This window comes from Vombatus ursinus, unplaced genomic scaffold, assembly GCF_900497805.2.
Source record: "Vombatus ursinus unplaced genomic scaffold, bare-nosed wombat genome assembly UNPS02000577.1, whole genome shotgun sequence".
Classification (NCBI taxonomy): Eukaryota; Metazoa; Chordata; class Mammalia; order Diprotodontia; family Vombatidae; genus Vombatus; species Vombatus ursinus.
In genome coordinates, this window is record NW_020940355.1 from 5,118,361 (window position 1) to 5,135,426 (window position 17,066).

The following is a 17,066-nucleotide window of genomic DNA, read 5'->3' on the forward strand; positions in this document are numbered from 1 at the left end:
AAGTAAATTAATTTAGGTAGAATTGTCATTTTTATTTTATCAGCTTGGCCAACCCATGAGCAATTAATATCTTTCCAATTGTTTAGATCTAACTTTATTTGTACGAAGTGTTTGCAATTTGTTTTCATATAACTCCTGGGTTTATTTTGTCAGGTAGACTCCCAAGTATTTTATATTGTCTTCAATTATTTTTAAATGGAATTTTTCTTTCAATCTCTTGCTGCTAGACTTTGTTGATGATATATAGAAATTTGTGTGGGCTTATTTTATATTCTTCAACTTTGCTGAAGTTGTTAATTATTTTAACTAGTTTTTAGTTGATTAACTAGGATTCTCTATACCATCATGTCATCTGCAAAGAGTAATAGTTTTATTTTCTTGTTCCCTAATCTAATTTCTTCAGCATCTTTGTCTTCTCTTATTGCTTTAAATAGCAATAAACAAATTGCAATCAATTACTATAAATAAAAATAAAACAATATTGAATGATAATGATGATAATGGGCAGCCTTGTTTCACCCCTGATCTCATTGGAAAGGCTTCTAGCTTATCACCATCACAGAAAATGCTTCTTGTTGGTTTTAGACAGATGCTAATCATCATCTTAAAGAAAGCTACATTTATTTCTATTCTTTCTAGTGTTTTTAATAGAAATGAATGTTGTATCTTATCAGAAACTTTTTCTGAATCTATTGAGATAATCATATTTTTTGTTGTTATTGAGATGGACAATTATGCTGATAGTTTTCCTAATATTGAACTAGCCCTGCATTCCTGGTACAAATCCTACCTGATCATAGTGTATAATCTTTATGATATATTGCTGTGATCTCCTTGCTAGTATTTAATTTAATTTTGCATCAATATTAATTAGGCAAATTGGTCTATAGTTTTCTGTCTCTGTTTTTGCTCTTCTTGGTTTAGGTATCTGCCCCATATTTGTATCATAAAAAAATTTGGTAGGACTCTTTTTTTTGTCTATTTTTCCAAATAGTTTATATGATATTGGAATTAATTGTCCTTTAAATGTTTAGTAGAATTCACTTCTGAATCCATCTTGTCCTGCGGATTTTTTCTTTGAAAGCTCATTTATTGCTTTTTCAATTTCTTTTTTTAAAATAGGGTTATTTTTCCTTTTCTGTTTCCTTTTCTGTTTCCTTTTCTGTTAATCTGGACAATTTATATTTTTTGGAAATATTAATTCATTTCACTTTGATATCAGATTTCATGGCATGTAATTGGGCAAAATAGGTCCTAATAACTGTTTTAATTTCGTCTTCATTGGTGATGTATTCATGCTTTTCATTTTTGATACTAGTAATTTTTTTTCTTTTTTAAAATCAAATTAACCATGTGTTTATTGTTTTTTCTTTTAAAAACTTTATTATTTATTTTTAACTTTTTTTTTCTTTTTAACTTGAAGCTGCTGCAACAGCTGCTATTTCTGCTGCCACCTGTGTGGGCTGCAGACATACCTCAACCAGAATCTCACCCCAGTGTTACAGACTTCTCCTGCCTACCTCTTAAATTTTCTTAGGCCACAAAAATATTTTACTCCACCTTTTTGTTGGCTTTCTCACTCCAAAATTTGATTTGAGGTATTATTTTAAAGTTGTTTGGAATTGTTTTAAAGTTTTGGGGGAATTCAGTTGGGTGGCTTTCCCTAATCTGGCATCTTGGCTCTGTCTCCTCACCTTTACTGGTGTTTTTTTTTTTTTTTTCATAAGATCAGCTTCTACTCTTCCTTATTTTTTCAGCAGTTTTCTTACTTTCAATTTTATTAATCTCTCCTTTGATTTCTAGGATTTCCATTTTGGTGTTTAATTGGAGATTTAAAAATTTTTTTTCTAGTTTTTTTTAGTTGCATACCCAATTCTTTGATCTGTTCTTTCTCTATTTTATTGAAGTAAGCATTTGGAGATAGAAAATTTCCCCTAAGTACTACTTTAATTGCATTCCATAAATTTTGGTATGTTGTCTCATTATTGTCATTCTCTTTAATGAAATTATTTATTGTTTCTATGATTTGTTCTCTGACTCACTCATTCTATAGGATTAGATTATTTAGTTGCCAATTAATTTTTCATATATGTTTCCATGACCCTTTGTTGAATATAATTTTTATTGCCTTATGGCCAGAAAATGATATATTTAACATTTCTGCTTTTCTGCATTTGGTTGTAAGATTTTTATGACCTAATAGATGGTCAATTTTTTTTTGTAGGTGCCATGTACTACTGAGAAAAAAGGTATATTCCTTTCCATTCCCATTCAATTTTCAACAGAAGTCTATCATATTTAACTTACGTTATCTCTTTTTGATCTATTTTCTAGGTCAGTTGTTTTTACAGTGAGATATTTTACATTTTTCTTCTGTTATTTCATTCTTTTGATTTTGTTTTATTGTTTCTTTGTGCCTCATTAGCTTAGATTCATCCAACTCTAATTTTTAAGGAATTGTTTTCTTCAGTGAACTTTTGTATCCCTTTTTCCATTTGGCCAGTTCTCCTTTTTAAGGTATTCTTCTCCAGTAGGTTTTTGTGCCTCTTTTATCAGTTGGCCATTTCTGTTTTTTAAGGTGTTATTTTCTTTTGTATTTTTTTTTTTGCCTCTTATCAAGTTATTGGCTCTCTTTTCATAATTTTCTTGCATCATTCTCATTTCTTTTCTCAATTTTTTTCTACCTCTCTTACTTGATTTTCAAAATCCTTTTTGAGCTCTTCCAGAAATTCTTATTGTGCTTGTATCCAATTCACATTGTTCTTTGAGGCTTTGCTTGTGCAGCTGTGACATCATCATCTTCTTTTGGGTTTGTGTCTTGATCTTCCCTGTCACCATAACAACTTGTTACAGTTAAATTTTTGTTGTTGTTGTTGTTGTTGTTTGCTCATTTTTCCAGCCTATTTCTTGACTTTTAACTTTATGTTAAGGTTGGGCTCTCTTCTCTGGGTGGAGAGGGCACTGTCCTAAGTTTCAGTACTCTCTTACTGCTAGCTCCCAGCTACCTCTGGGAGTCTGTAGGTTTTTGGTGCTTCCAAGGCGGTATGGTCTAGAGAGAAGTGTGTTCACTGTTCTCCTAGCTTATGCTCTGGTCTTTACCCAGGAAGGGACCTACCCTACAGGAAGGGACTATAGCCACCAGTGCTAACACTTCTACTGGCCCTGGGACTGTGGCCAGGTGCTCTACTCTCCTGCAGCCACAATTGCTATTTCTCTTTGTCTTGGAATTGAGATAAGGGTTTATTCTCCCCTGTGAGTGATCCACAAGCACTCCTCTCCCAGGGCTCATGCTCCCTGGAGACCATAAGTGCTACTGCTCCTTTTGTTCAAACTCTGTATGGACAGTGCAACAGGATCCTGAACTTAGCACCAGCAAAGGATCCCCTGCAATCTTTTTCTGACCAGTTGCCCTCCCCATCCTTCTCCCTCTGCCCTGAGGCTGTCAGTGGGCTGAGAGCTCCTGAAGCTGCTGCTATGGCCAATATAGCCACATCCAAGACCCATCAGTGGTGCTTTGGCACAGCCTGTGCTGCCCTCCAGGTTTGACCCCCATCCCAGTGAAACAGACCTTTCCTGCCCACTTTCTAAGTTGTCTTGAGCTGGAAAATTGTTTCAACTGATCTTTGGTTGATTCTGCCACTCCAGCATCCTATTTGAGGCATTATTTCAGAGTTGTTTGGAGGGGTATTTGGGAGACCTCAGATGAGTGCTCACACTGATAGTGTTTCCTCAAATGCAGTGTGGGCTCCCCTGCACTTCAGTTCCTTTTAGCCATTAACAAGATTAGCTTTTACAAAAGAATATTTACTTCAAAGGTATAATAAAAATATACTCCACAGCTATGGGAGGCATAATCCTCACTCCCTGCTCACTCCACTCTCCTTCATATCATTTCAGTTTCTGGGTAGACTGTTATAGTTGATAAAGGGTTTATAGTTATAAACCCTTACATAGTTATAAGGGTTTATAGTTATAAACCCTTATATAGTTATAAGGGTTTATAGTTCAGAGTTTAGTTCATTTCCTATTTAGCGCAGACCTAGTTCTGAGTCCAAAGTTCCCAGTTCAAATTCCTTGGACTCTAGCTTGGCAGGGAAGTGCTGAGAAAAAAGACCCAAAACAAATGGTCCCTGCTCTCAAAGAGCTCACAGTCAAAGACCTTCATAACCTAGCTCCTTCCTACCTTTTCAGTCCTCTTACACCTTTCTCCACAGTATGTACTCTTGGATCCATGATAATCACCTTCTAGCTGTTCTATGAACAAGAAAGACCCTCTATATCTTGGGTCTGGGCAATTTTTTTTTCTGTTTCTCCCCCATATATGGAATACTCTCCCTCTTCTGCTTCAACTACTGACTTACCTGGCTTCCTTTAAGTTCCAGATAAAATCCTTTCTTTTACTGGCAGCTTTCCCCAACCCAGCTTAATCCTAGTGCCTTTCCTCTTTTATTTCCAATTTATCCTGTATATATCTTGCTTTACATATATTTGCTTGCATGTTGTCTCCCCCATTAGATTGTAAGCTCCTTGAGGGCAGGGACTGTCTTTTGTCTCTTTTTGTAGCCCCAGTGCTTAGCACAGTGCCTAGCACATAATAGGCACTTATGAAGGAGACAACATGCAAACAACTTTAGACAAATAAGATATACACAGGATAAATTGGACGAAATCAACAGAGGGAAGGCACTAAGATTAAGGAAGACTGGAAAAGACTTTTTGCAGAAGGTGAGACTTTAATTGACATTTGAAGGAAACTTGAACTGAGAGTCATCCCAGATTCATAGTAAAAAGTCAGGCTGTCTAGCTTATCTACATGTCTGACTCTCTTCCTGCATGTTTACAGTGCCCCTAGAGCCCTGGAATCTCCCTAGCCACACTAGTGCCAAAGGACATCAATTGGAGGGGCTCCATTAGCTTGGTAGTCCCTTTGACACTCATGCCAGCATACAGGGAGCCCCCAATTGTTTTTTCTGAACCAGACATTGCACTGCACAGGGTTATCACCTCAGAAATTTCAAGATGTCAGACTCCCTCCAAAATAATCAGGAATGAAAGAATTTAATGCCCTCCTAGATAAAGGTTCGATTGGACCAATTCTGCTCTCACAGTTATCTGTAGATGTGGCTATGTGGGCCAGCTTCATTATCAGTCTAAGGCCATGGCCTTTTCACCACCCTGGGCATTTTACCAAATTATTACTAAACAATTTCATCATCTACTGGTTTTCATTAGGAAAAATGAAAAAGTTACTAACTCTCTAGTCTCTTTGTCCCTACTGTGTCCTCTGGAGCTGCCAACTCTTTTTCCAGAGCATCTGCCAAGTAAATGCAGGAGCAGTATTTGCAGCATCAGTGGGCTGGTCAGCATGCTTTCTTCCATCAGGAAATTTCCAGCTCTCCTAATCTGACTCTTCATATAACCTACAAGATGTCCTAGAGTAGGGGTTCTGAAAACCCTGTTTTTTTTATGTCACAGGTCCGTTTGGTGGCCTGGCAAAGCCAATGGACCCCTTCTCATAATCATGATTGCTTCCTACATTCATAATTTAAAGAAATGCTAAATTTCAGTTAGAGGTAAATGAAAATAAAGATGTATTTTTTTTTCCAATTCAAGTTCAAGGATTCTCTTCTTCATTCTATCTGTGGACCACCAAAAGATTAAGAACTCCTGATCTAGAGGATTTAATTAAATAATTAAATACTGGATAATACTAAGTTTCAGCAACCCAGAAACATTCATTGTGTATATTACTATATCACAAGCCTGCAGCATTTCTCAGGCTTGTTAAGTTTGGGTGATTCATAAGGAGAGAATTATGAAAGATATGTTAGGAACAGTTAGTGACAACTAAGGTAGCTCATAGAGAAAGAGATCATAGACAGAGGAGGGAACTCTGGGGTCATTTTCAAGTTCTCAATAAACTGTGTTATAGGTATTCATTCTGCACATAACAATGCGGCTAAATCCTTCAGCCCTTTATTTCACAGCATTCCTTCAGTCAGGGGATCATAAGATTTTAAGGATTTTAAGTTCTAAGGAGCTTCATCCATGAGAAAACCAAGACTCCATGGAAGTGAATTGATTTGCCCAAAATCATACAGGTAGTAAGCAGCAGAATGGTGATCAGAATCCAGTTCTTCAGACTTCAAATCTAGAGCATTTTCCAATTGAACTCACTTCCTTTCTATTGTTGTAATCCTTGTTCCCTTATTATTATAAGCAACACCCTCCACTCTTAATTCACACCCCCCCAACATTCTATTTTAATTTACCCTCAAAGACTCTTTCGTCATCTAATATGACCCATCAGCTATGTCCTTAGGGGCCTACAATAATAATAACAGCTAACCCTTATATAGCTCTTAATATCTGCAAAATGCTTTACTATATTAACTCATTTGATCCTTATAACAACCCTAGGAGGCTAGTGTTATTATTATTCCATTTTACAGTTGATGAAACTGAGGCAAAGAGACGTTAAATAACTTGCCCAGGATAACACAGCAATAAGTCTCTGAGGCAGGATTTGAACTCAGGTCTTTCTGATTCCATGTCCAGCACTCTGTCGATTATGCTATCCTTCATATTTCATTATGAATCAGAATCAACATCCTCTTGATATTCTACTTGAAAACTTTTCAGAGGACCTTGAATGATTTTCTTTCCCTAGTCCTCTCCTTCCCTTTCTTCCTGCAGCTGAGTCATTTCCCCAAGCTATATTTTATGACCCAAAATTCCAGTTCTCCCCACTCTCTCCATACCATCATTCAAACAGGTGAGTTCTAGGGATTACTTTCTATTTGCGGTTCTATAGGATTCAATATGGTATAGCAGACCCTGGTCTAGATGTCCTCAAAGTGCCAAAATGGAGCATTCCCAGTTCATCAGAGCTTGTGATTTCTTACATGCTTTCCCCATTTTTCCATTTGCTTTAATGAAGAAACAAGATTGAAGCTCGCAAGACCATAATGAATGCAAAGCACTCCTCACCCTTCCCCAAAGCAAGAATCTCTCCTCCCCACCTTTCCTAATTCACTGAGTCTCTCACTACCTTCCTCCTTCAAGACTTATGCTCTACATCTGCGTCCCTATATACCTCTCAACCTTTTTTGGGGGAGTGGGGAAAGAACACCATGGAAGAGGTCAATAGAACACCTCACTCAGTCTCCTCCTACTAAATGAACTGGGCATGCCAGGAGAGACTCAAGCTGACCAATGCCAGCTGCAGAATTGTGACTACAGAGTTGGGTTGGGAAAGTTCACATGCAGTTTTACTTCTGTGGGCAAGGGGGTTCAGATGAATTATAACCTACACCAAACATTGTGTTTAGGTGACTCTTTTTAGTCCTTCCCAGTCATCTGCCCATTTTAGAAAACTGACTCAATTTAGCACAGCTGACAATTTCTGCTCCAGGAAGCCCTGAAGCTGGAATACAAGGGAGGACCCCTGCAGAGCTCCACTGCTTTGCTTGATAAAGCTGGGGTTTGCCCAATTCCAGTCTCACTTATTAGCAACTTTCCCAAACATTGAATTCTTATAAAAATAATAATCACATAAAGCATAGTTCCTAACACAATGAACCCTCCTGGAGCTGTTATAGTTTATTGTGACTTTTTACATGCTTTTGTTAACTTTACACTTGCTTAAATGAGAGGATTATCAAATCAATGGAATACCATAAGATTATAATGAATGTCAAGTCCTCCCTGCCCCTCCCCAAAGCAAGAATCTCTCCTTCCCACCCCTTTTCTAACTCACTGACAATTTTCCTGATTTTGTCCTCATTCAAACCTTTCTCTTATCTGTCATCCCCCAGGATGACCTCCTCCCTAATGTGTAATAAGTCTTCTACCTATTGATGCTAAGACCTACCATTAATACTCAGCAATTCACTCTTTATATCCAGGCCATGTTGATGCAGCTACATTGGTTGGTCCGTGGTACGTTTTGTATTTTTGTGAGTTTAATCACCTATGCCTGCAACAACTTTCCCCCCACTGACATCCTTACCCCTTTTTTTAAGTACTAGCTCAGATAACAATTCTTTCATGAAACCTTCTTAGATCCTTCCAGCAGCAACAACAAAAAAAGCTATTTCCCTCTTCTAATTCTCATTTTGACCGTGCACTTAGTTATAGTGTGCCTTGCATTATTATAGTTATTCATTCACATATCCCTTACAATCTCCTTGAAGATGAGGGTTTTATTTTTTTTATCTGTGTATCTCCAATAGCTAACTCTGTGAATTGCACATAGAAAGTGTTTAATTAATATTCATTGATTTAAATGATTGGTACAGAAGTACAGAGGCTGAAAGCCAAGAATGGGAGAGAATTGACTAAAGGGGCAGAGATGAACAATAGAAGGCTAGAGAGATTCATGGTTCAGCAGCTTCTCTCCTCCCCAAGGATAAAGGGGAACACAGGGAGACTGAATAAGGGACGTGTGCATCTCATGGATGTTTGCAGCCAGCTCTCCTAAAACTCTGATGTCTATTTTCAAGTCTATTTTAGATCTGCCCCATGTTCCCAAAGATTTTTGCATTGAAATAAAAACAACCTTCTTAATCCCTAACTAGTTATTATAAAACACTCAAAAGCTAGCTTATCAGTGAGACATGATGATATTGCCTAGGAATTAAGGGGTGAATGAAGGACTGGAATACATTCTTGATGCCAGTTGTTACGGGACTCCACTGGAATCTCTTGATGGCTTTTGTGCTCTCTCCACTTCTTTCCCCATGATTATTTTCTCTTCCTAGTTCTGTAGGGTTTGGTGGATGGGTGAGTAGAGAGGGAATTGGTCTTATACAAGCTTGAACACAAAGAAAAGGAGGCTAGTAGAAAGCCTGTTGGAATGAAAGGCTGCCACATATGCTCAAATCATACAATCAAATCAAAACAGAGCTCTGTTTCAGAGCTTTACTTCCACTCTGAGATACAGTATTTTTTTCTGGCTTCAGTATTGTTCCATTGAATCTTGAAGGTGGAAGGGGTTTAGTGATCCCCTAATGCAAGCCCCTCATTTTACAGAGGAGGAAACAGAAGCCCACAGAGGTGACATTATTTGCCCATGGTCACATAGATAGTAAATGTTAGAGTGAAGAGTTCAACCAGTCATGTCTCAAAATCCATTTTCTTTTTCACAACCTGACCCCACCCTTTCTGTCCTTTGTATTCTCTCCTTTCTACAGGACAAATTAAAGGAATTCTGTGAATTTTAATAGATTTTAATATCTTCTTATATATGTGTGTGTTTGTATATATATTTCCAAATGAATGAATTAAAAAGCATTTAAGTGTCAAGAACTGTGCTAAGCCCTGGAGATACACATTAAAAAAAGTCAGAAAGTCTCTGCCCTCAAGGGGCTTACAGGTGGAGATAATACATATAGGAGACTAGCAATAAGAGAGCAGAACTTTCTTTTGGGAAGTCACAGAAGTGTTGAATGGAGACATAGGAGAGTAGATGGTCTTGCCCTTTCCAGTAGCAATGGCAGCATTGATTTATGTTTGCCGGAATAAGAGATGGAAATTGTTGGGGAGAGGGGTGATATGGCATTAGGTGTGATGACAAGAAGATGACCAGCACGGAATGTGAAGCAATATTAGGGATGGTTAGATATTGTGGGTCATATAATCATGTGAATTTGTACTCTTGAACTCAACAATCAGGACGATGTGAGTTCTGGTCCAAGAGTTAAAAAGCTACATAGATTAAGTTCACTACGACATGGTCTCTGGAGCTCCAGGGACCAGAAGGTGCAGCAGTAAGGTGGATGGGCTGCCCAGGTTGAAATGTAAAGCACAATTGTTCCCACAAACTGAATAGAAGACATTCTTTTGCCCTAGCTTACCTCCTTACCTATTCCTCCTTATCCTGACTCTATAAATGAAACTGTAAAACTGATGACCCATTTCTAAGTTCATAAGGCTGGGTTCAATCCTGGGAGAGAATGACTCCAAAGAAAGGAGATTAAGCTCCCCCTGCCTTACCATCTGGATCATTATTTCCCTTGCCCTGAGTAAGAACCTGGGAAATTTCTTACATAAAACTTAGGTTCAAAATATGTCTAGTATCTTCCCAAATGAGATTAATAAGGTTCCTTCTAGAAAAGTTGTTCAATATATGAAGTCGTAGATATGAGGTATAGAGCAGCTATTTATTTCCTCTACCACAAAAGAAATGCTTAAAACATAAAAGACTCATATGCATTCACTGACAAATAATTAAACCAAGAAAAAGTAACCCATCACTCCTATCACAGTTTCTGGGGTGGCAAAGAACAGAAGAAAACAAAACAAAACACTTTCCAGGAGTCATGGGACTGCTAAACCAACACATTTATAATTTCTGAGCAGTAACTCAAGGTCCATCTCTCCTGGCTGGCCAGGCATGATTGATTTATTTTCACAGTGATAGTCATCTCCTCTGAGAGGAGGGTGTTGCTGGGGTATGGGAGCATCATCCTTTGGGTAACAAGCATCTGGCCCTCTCATTGATTCTAGAACTCTCAAACTCATGATGCCAAGTCTAGAAATATCCATCTTTGGCTCACTGCTTGTTTTTTCTGTGCTCAGGGAAAGAAACAAGACAAAGAGGTAGCTAGGGACTTGAGATCCAGTCTCGGGGTCAACAAGGCAAGGTAAGTACTCACTCCCATGATAAATAGCCTCTGATGTTGCTGCTGTCTGTCTTTATTCAATGTGTTTTTATTTTTAGAATATCTCTATCTCAGGTTGCATTTGTGTCTGAGATAAAATGGCAAGTAGGAATAGAGACTAGGCACTTGTGACTTTAGTGATAACAGGAAACTCTTACTACCAGTCTAGGTCAGCTCCTTTTCTGTAATTATAATCTTGGAGAATTAGACCCACCCAGGGTCACACAGACACCCATATAAGAGGTGGGATTTGAACCTAGTTCTTCCTAGCTTTGAGGCTGCAGTTCAATGGCATAGTGGATAGAACTCTGCGCATGAATTCAGAAGGACCTATGTTTAAATCCTACTTCATAGACACTTACAGCTATATAACTCTGGTCAAATCCTTTAACCTCTTAGTTTGCTTATCTGTAAAATGGGGATAATAATAACACCTACCTCCCAGGGTTGTTGTGAGAATCAAATGAGAAAACATATGTAAAGTTCTTTGCAAATATTAAAGTCCTATATAATAATAATTATTATTACTATTGTTATTACTTTATCTAGTAGGCTATGCTGCCTTGATAAATTGGCACATGCCCATATTAAAGATATTAACTCATTTTTAACATCACCTGATATATAGAAGCCTTCAGTTGAAAGAGTTCTAATCTAACTCAACACCCAAAGCAAAAATCTCTTCCTAGCAGATGGTTACCTGCCTTGTGCTTGAACACCTCCAGTAAAGGAGGAGAACCTATTACCTCATCATGAATATAGATAGGCATTTAGCAAAGGCTGTTGATGTGGATGTTAATGTCAATGTTAGAAACCTGACATTTCTTATGGAAAAATAACGGGATACTGGCTACCACCAGACAAATCTCAGGCACCTATTCTTTCAGGGAATGGAAGACAGATCAGTGCCATTACTTTTTTCTTAGGGTGATTCCTCTCTATATGGGGGCCACCTCCAGTCATCCTGATCTGTATCTTGTCACTGAACCCAGATGGTTCTGGAGGAGAAAGTGAGGCTGGTGACTTTGCACAGCCCTCCCTCACTTAAATCCAATTCACTTGCAAGTTGTGGCATCCTCTTCCTGATGTCATGATCTTTTTTGAGAATGAAGGACAAAAAACAAGAACTTCTCTGTAAGGTTCTGATAATTCCTGTTAGGGAGAAAATTAAACATAAGGGGAATGGAGAAGGCAAAGGGGAAAAACAAACCAAAATAATTTTCCCATCTTTACTTTCTCTAACATTCAAATTAGGACAGAGGCATCAGGTGGTGCAGTAGATAGAGCTCTAAGGTTGGAATCAAGAAGACCTGAGCTCAGATCTGGCCTCAGACACTTAACTAGCTATTCTACAACCTTGGGCAAATCACTTAACCTATTTGACTCTGTTTCCTGAACTATGAAATGAGGATAATAATAGCACCTATCTCTCAGGATTGTTGTGAGGATCAACTGAGATAATATTTATAAAGCACTTAGCACAGTACACGGCACATAGTAGGTGCTTACTACATATTTTATTCCCTTCCTGAGACTGGAAACTTCTCTAGACTGTAGTGTTTCCAGGTTCTAAGCTTGGGAGAAAGTTACATGGGGACAAGGAGTGGGTTTCATTTCTCCCATTACCCAAAGCTGGTGTTTGCTTCAGCATGTGACCAAAATAATTGCATTTGTACCATTTACCTAGGAGGTTTAGAATGATTATTTTATGTTTTAAATTCAATCCTGATTTTTCTGCAAACACAGCAGTCAGAGAAGAAAGAACTCAGCTGTCTGTATAAACATATGGAAATGAATGATAAATGGGCAGGGGCTACACAGTAGATTTGTTAACCAAGCTTGTATAAATCATCATTTTTCAGCCATTTATTAAACTAATAGGATTGTTTTTGGAACATCAAAGAATTCTTTATTAAGTAAATAATCGTGTTTATCCACTTAGTTATGGAGAAAAGCAAATCATTCACACTGAATTTACTCTGCCTCGTCAGATTCCATCTCTCTTAAATGTCAGCCATTGATAATTTTTACCAAACAACCTGGGAAGGAAACGTCCTGATGTCTAACAGGCCTCAGTCAGATCTCAGGTACTTGAAGAATGTTGCTATTTTACCATTCATAATCTCATTCTTATCCTCCTCCAGCAATTAGATTAACTCCCCATAAGCTTCATTATGCCTTGTAGGATCATGGATCTAGAGTTTGAAGGAACCCTGGAGACTATCTAGCCCAGCCCATCATTTTACAGATAAGGAAACTTGAGGCCAAGGGTGGTAAAAAGTGACTTGCCCAAAGTCAGACAAGTAGTTAGTGTCTGAGGCAGGATTTGAACCCACATCTGCTGACTCTGGAGTCTGTTCTCTTTCTACTGTACTATTTCTCAATACACTTTTCATAATCCCATTATTAAAATGTCTCTCTAGGCCATGTCTTTTTCTATCCCCACAATGGTTCATTATGTCTCCTAATTAGCTCAACAAGTAGTTGGACTTCAATGATTTGCATTGTTGATTATTCATGGCACCTGTTTTTCCCCTTGTACGTTCCTGGATGCCATCCCCAAGTAATTTCCCTCTCTCTCAACCCCAACTGCTCACCTCCATTCCTTTCCCCAAAATACTATCAAATACCTTTGCCACTTAATTCTCCTTCCCTTACCACTAATCCCTTTTTCTAACCCCAATTTGTTGAAAACTCACACAAATTCATATTAATATTAGCCTAAGAAAACTTAATTAGAAATGTAAATCCAAACCCTCTCCACACCCTCCAGAAAAGCCTTCAAGAAAGCCTCACTGTGGTACACTAGGATGGATTAGATGTTAGAGGACTTAGATTTGAATCCCAGTTGTGGGCATAAATGTCTAACCTTGGGCTAGTAATTTAAACTCTCTGTGCTTCAGTTTCCTCAACTGGGTAATTTAGGGAATGGATTGTTGATCTCTAAAGACTTCTCCAGCTCTAAATCCATGATCATGTGACCTAGCTCAGTCTTGCACATAGTAGGCGCTTGATGAATAGTGGTTGTTGAAAAGAGTTAGTGTTGTAAGTTTCTGTGGCTGTTTCTGTTTACAATGCATTTACTCTTTGTTTCAAAGCCAAGTAGAATTGATTTCAGTGTGATCCACAATGCATCTTCTTTCCTTTAGCCCCTTTAATTGAGGCTATACTGCCCAGTTACCTACTCATTTAATGATGTTTCATTAAAATCCCTTTTTGATGGCTTTTTTCTTAATTTTTGACAGCTGTGTTCTAGAAAAGATTTTCTATGTACTCCAGCGTCATCAACTCTCCATTTATTCTCTAGCTTTATTTGAAGTATTCTCTTTTATGGAGGCCTACAACATCCCTCCACCCCAGCTCTACTGGCCCCCAACTACTCCTAGGAAATGAGTTCCACTTAGGCTGGCTTCTCCAACAACCATCTCAACCTATAAGATATAGGCCTTTTCCTGCCTCTGCTTCCTTAAAAAAGTACCTCAGGGATTTAATTGGCATGGGAACTCTCTGCAGAGAGTCACCAACTCATAAGTTAGTCTAAGAAGAGATTTTCTCAGGACTTAGGGTAAGTAATTTGCCCATGATCGTATGCTAGTAATATTAGAGACAGAATTTCAATCCTATTCTTCCTGACTCCAAGTCTAGCATTAATAGTCACTATTGCCAGAGTACCCCTCAAAAATAATAGAAGGCACAAGCATTCTTAGGGATTATTAAAAATAAATAATTTATTATAAACTCCGAACAACATCAATACTTGTATTGACAAATAATTAAACTGCTAAAAAAGACTTATAACATTCAGATATCCATAACATTTTCAACTTCCCCTTGTTACTGTTGGTGTCCCCCTTCCTACTTCCACTGTTTTTGTTCATTCCTCAGTATTTGTGTGTATATTTTCCTTGTACGTAGTTTGAGATTATTTAACACCAACATCCTCCAGATTATACTATAAGGCTGTTAATTATGGTATATCTCACTCTTCAAAAAAGCAAAATTACCAAGGACCTCTAGTGGGCTAGAAAGACACATGGTGGGTGTGAGTAGGCTGGAGCGTATTACCAACAGTGGTTTGTGCCCAAGATATATTATCCAAAAAAGTACTATGAGCAGGTGGGCTGGTTTCATAGCAAGAGGAAGTACTAACAGATGTACAGCTCCCGGTACCTCACTGGTAGTTATAGGATACTACTTAAAAACCCTAAAGGAAAGCCTGAAACATGGAGGATAGATACTCTGGAAAATTTACAGAGAAGACATGGACAAAAGAAGGTCATTGCACAAGATAAGGAGTGGATGGGTTGTGATTGACTCTTGTGGAGGTAGTACCACAGAAATAATATCACAGATTTATTGAATTAATGAAGCATTGTCAAAATGTCACATACAAAATATCACATCACTTTTGGTTCAGCATCATTAAAAATTGAATATTTTGTTTTAGTTACTTAAATGTTTTGAGTCAACGGGTCTTTGATGACTCATTCTTTCCTTATCCCTTCCTATGTTGTTCAGTTAAATCACTACCCAACTTAGTTGTTTTCTCAGCTATCCATCTTTAATCATGAAATTAGGTTTGACAAAGCTGTAAAGATCTCAGGCCTCCTAGATTGTACTTAGAGCTTTACATCATTTTATATGTCTTTGTATATTTATTTATCTTTGGTGTCAAACATTCTTTATGATGTTAGGAATACTGCTTACAAAAAGTTGATTCATACTCCAACCCAAAGAAACCCTGGAAACTTTAATATCTAGCTGATTTTGAAAATCTCTCTGACTTGTGTCTCCACCCAGTTGTTCACCAGTATAAATATTGTTGCTATATGTATCTTTGAAGAAATCTTTTTCTCTCTTTTTGTTCATGTCCTTAGAATATACTCCCAATAATCAAATTATTGGATCCAAAGGTATAATTATTTTTTTAAACTTTTACCACATTGTTCTCCAAAAAGATTCTTCCAGGTCTACCAGCAATGCATGAATGTGTCTGTTTCTCCACACTTCTACTAGCATTGATTATTAAAATTTTTGTGTATTTTGTCCAATTTACATACAGCCCTTCATTTTGATGTATTGAAGGGGTTTCCTAATAAGCACTACAGAAAACACATACAGTTGAATAACAGTAAAAATCAAGGGAAGCTGAAAGTAACAGTATACACACACACACACACACACACACACACACACGTTTCAGTTGATTCTGATTTTTAATGCCTCCTTCTTTCCTTTTCCTTTTTCTTTTCCTCACCATCCCCTCCCCTATTCCAAATATGGTCAGCCAACTCTCTGAGGAGCTTAAATATTCTCTCAATTCTCCAACTTTAGCTATTGTATTCCCTTTGACAAAGCTATGCCTTAGGCCTTCAAAAATGTATTTACATCTGACATGGGAGTTCCCATCTTTGATAGATATGCCTCTCCTTCTCTTTCTTACTTCCTACAGTCCTCCCAGGTGAACTCTTTTCATTTCTTGGACATGAACTTGGGTAGCTTTTTGTCTTTACCACCTATTATATGGACAGAAAGAGCTTTCTATCTTTTTCAGCGTCCCCCGTAAATCCTCTTGAGCTTCAGGTGTTCTAGACCAAATTAATGCACTCATCTTACTGCTTTTCTTGGAAATCTTGATGGAATGACTTTTTGACACCTCTTTAGTCTTATCCAGAATATCTTTTCTTTTCTTTACTATTGTTACTAATACTATTACTCTTTATATTATTATTATACTATTATTATCTTCAAGTGGATTAGCTCAAGTACAAAGCTAGAAAAATGGTAACTTTCTTGTGCAACAGCAAGCTGTTTATTGATAGGATCAAGAGCTGGTTGCGATGAAAAATTGGTTTGCCAACATGGACCCTACACTAAATCTTACTCCAATACTTCACTAAGGTGTTACAGTGACCCTGGATTCTTAAAGCCTCTGCCAGCAGAACAGGAGCTCTGGCAGGCCCTACCAAGCCAGAAGGGTTTTTTTTTTTAAATTTCATTTATTTCAGTGTCCAACTCTTTGTGTTTTGGGGTTTTCCTGGCAGAGACACTGGAGTGGTTTGACACTTTCTCCTCTAGTTCATTTTGTAGATGAGGAAACTGGGGCAAATAGGGTTAAGTGACTTTCCCAGCATCACACAGCTAGCAAGTATCTGAGGCCAGGTTTGAACTCAGGAAGATGTGTCTTCCTAATTCCAAACCCACAGATTTATCCACTGCATTGTCTTCAGGGGTGGGGAACCTGTGGCCTTGAGGCCTCACCTGGCCTTGCAGGTCCTTGGGTGTAGCCTTTTGACTGAGTTTGTTTCACAGAACAAATCCTTTTATTAAGGGGATTTGTTCTGTGAAGTTTGGATTCAGTCAAAGGGCCACATTTGAGGACCTAGAGGGCCACATGTGGCC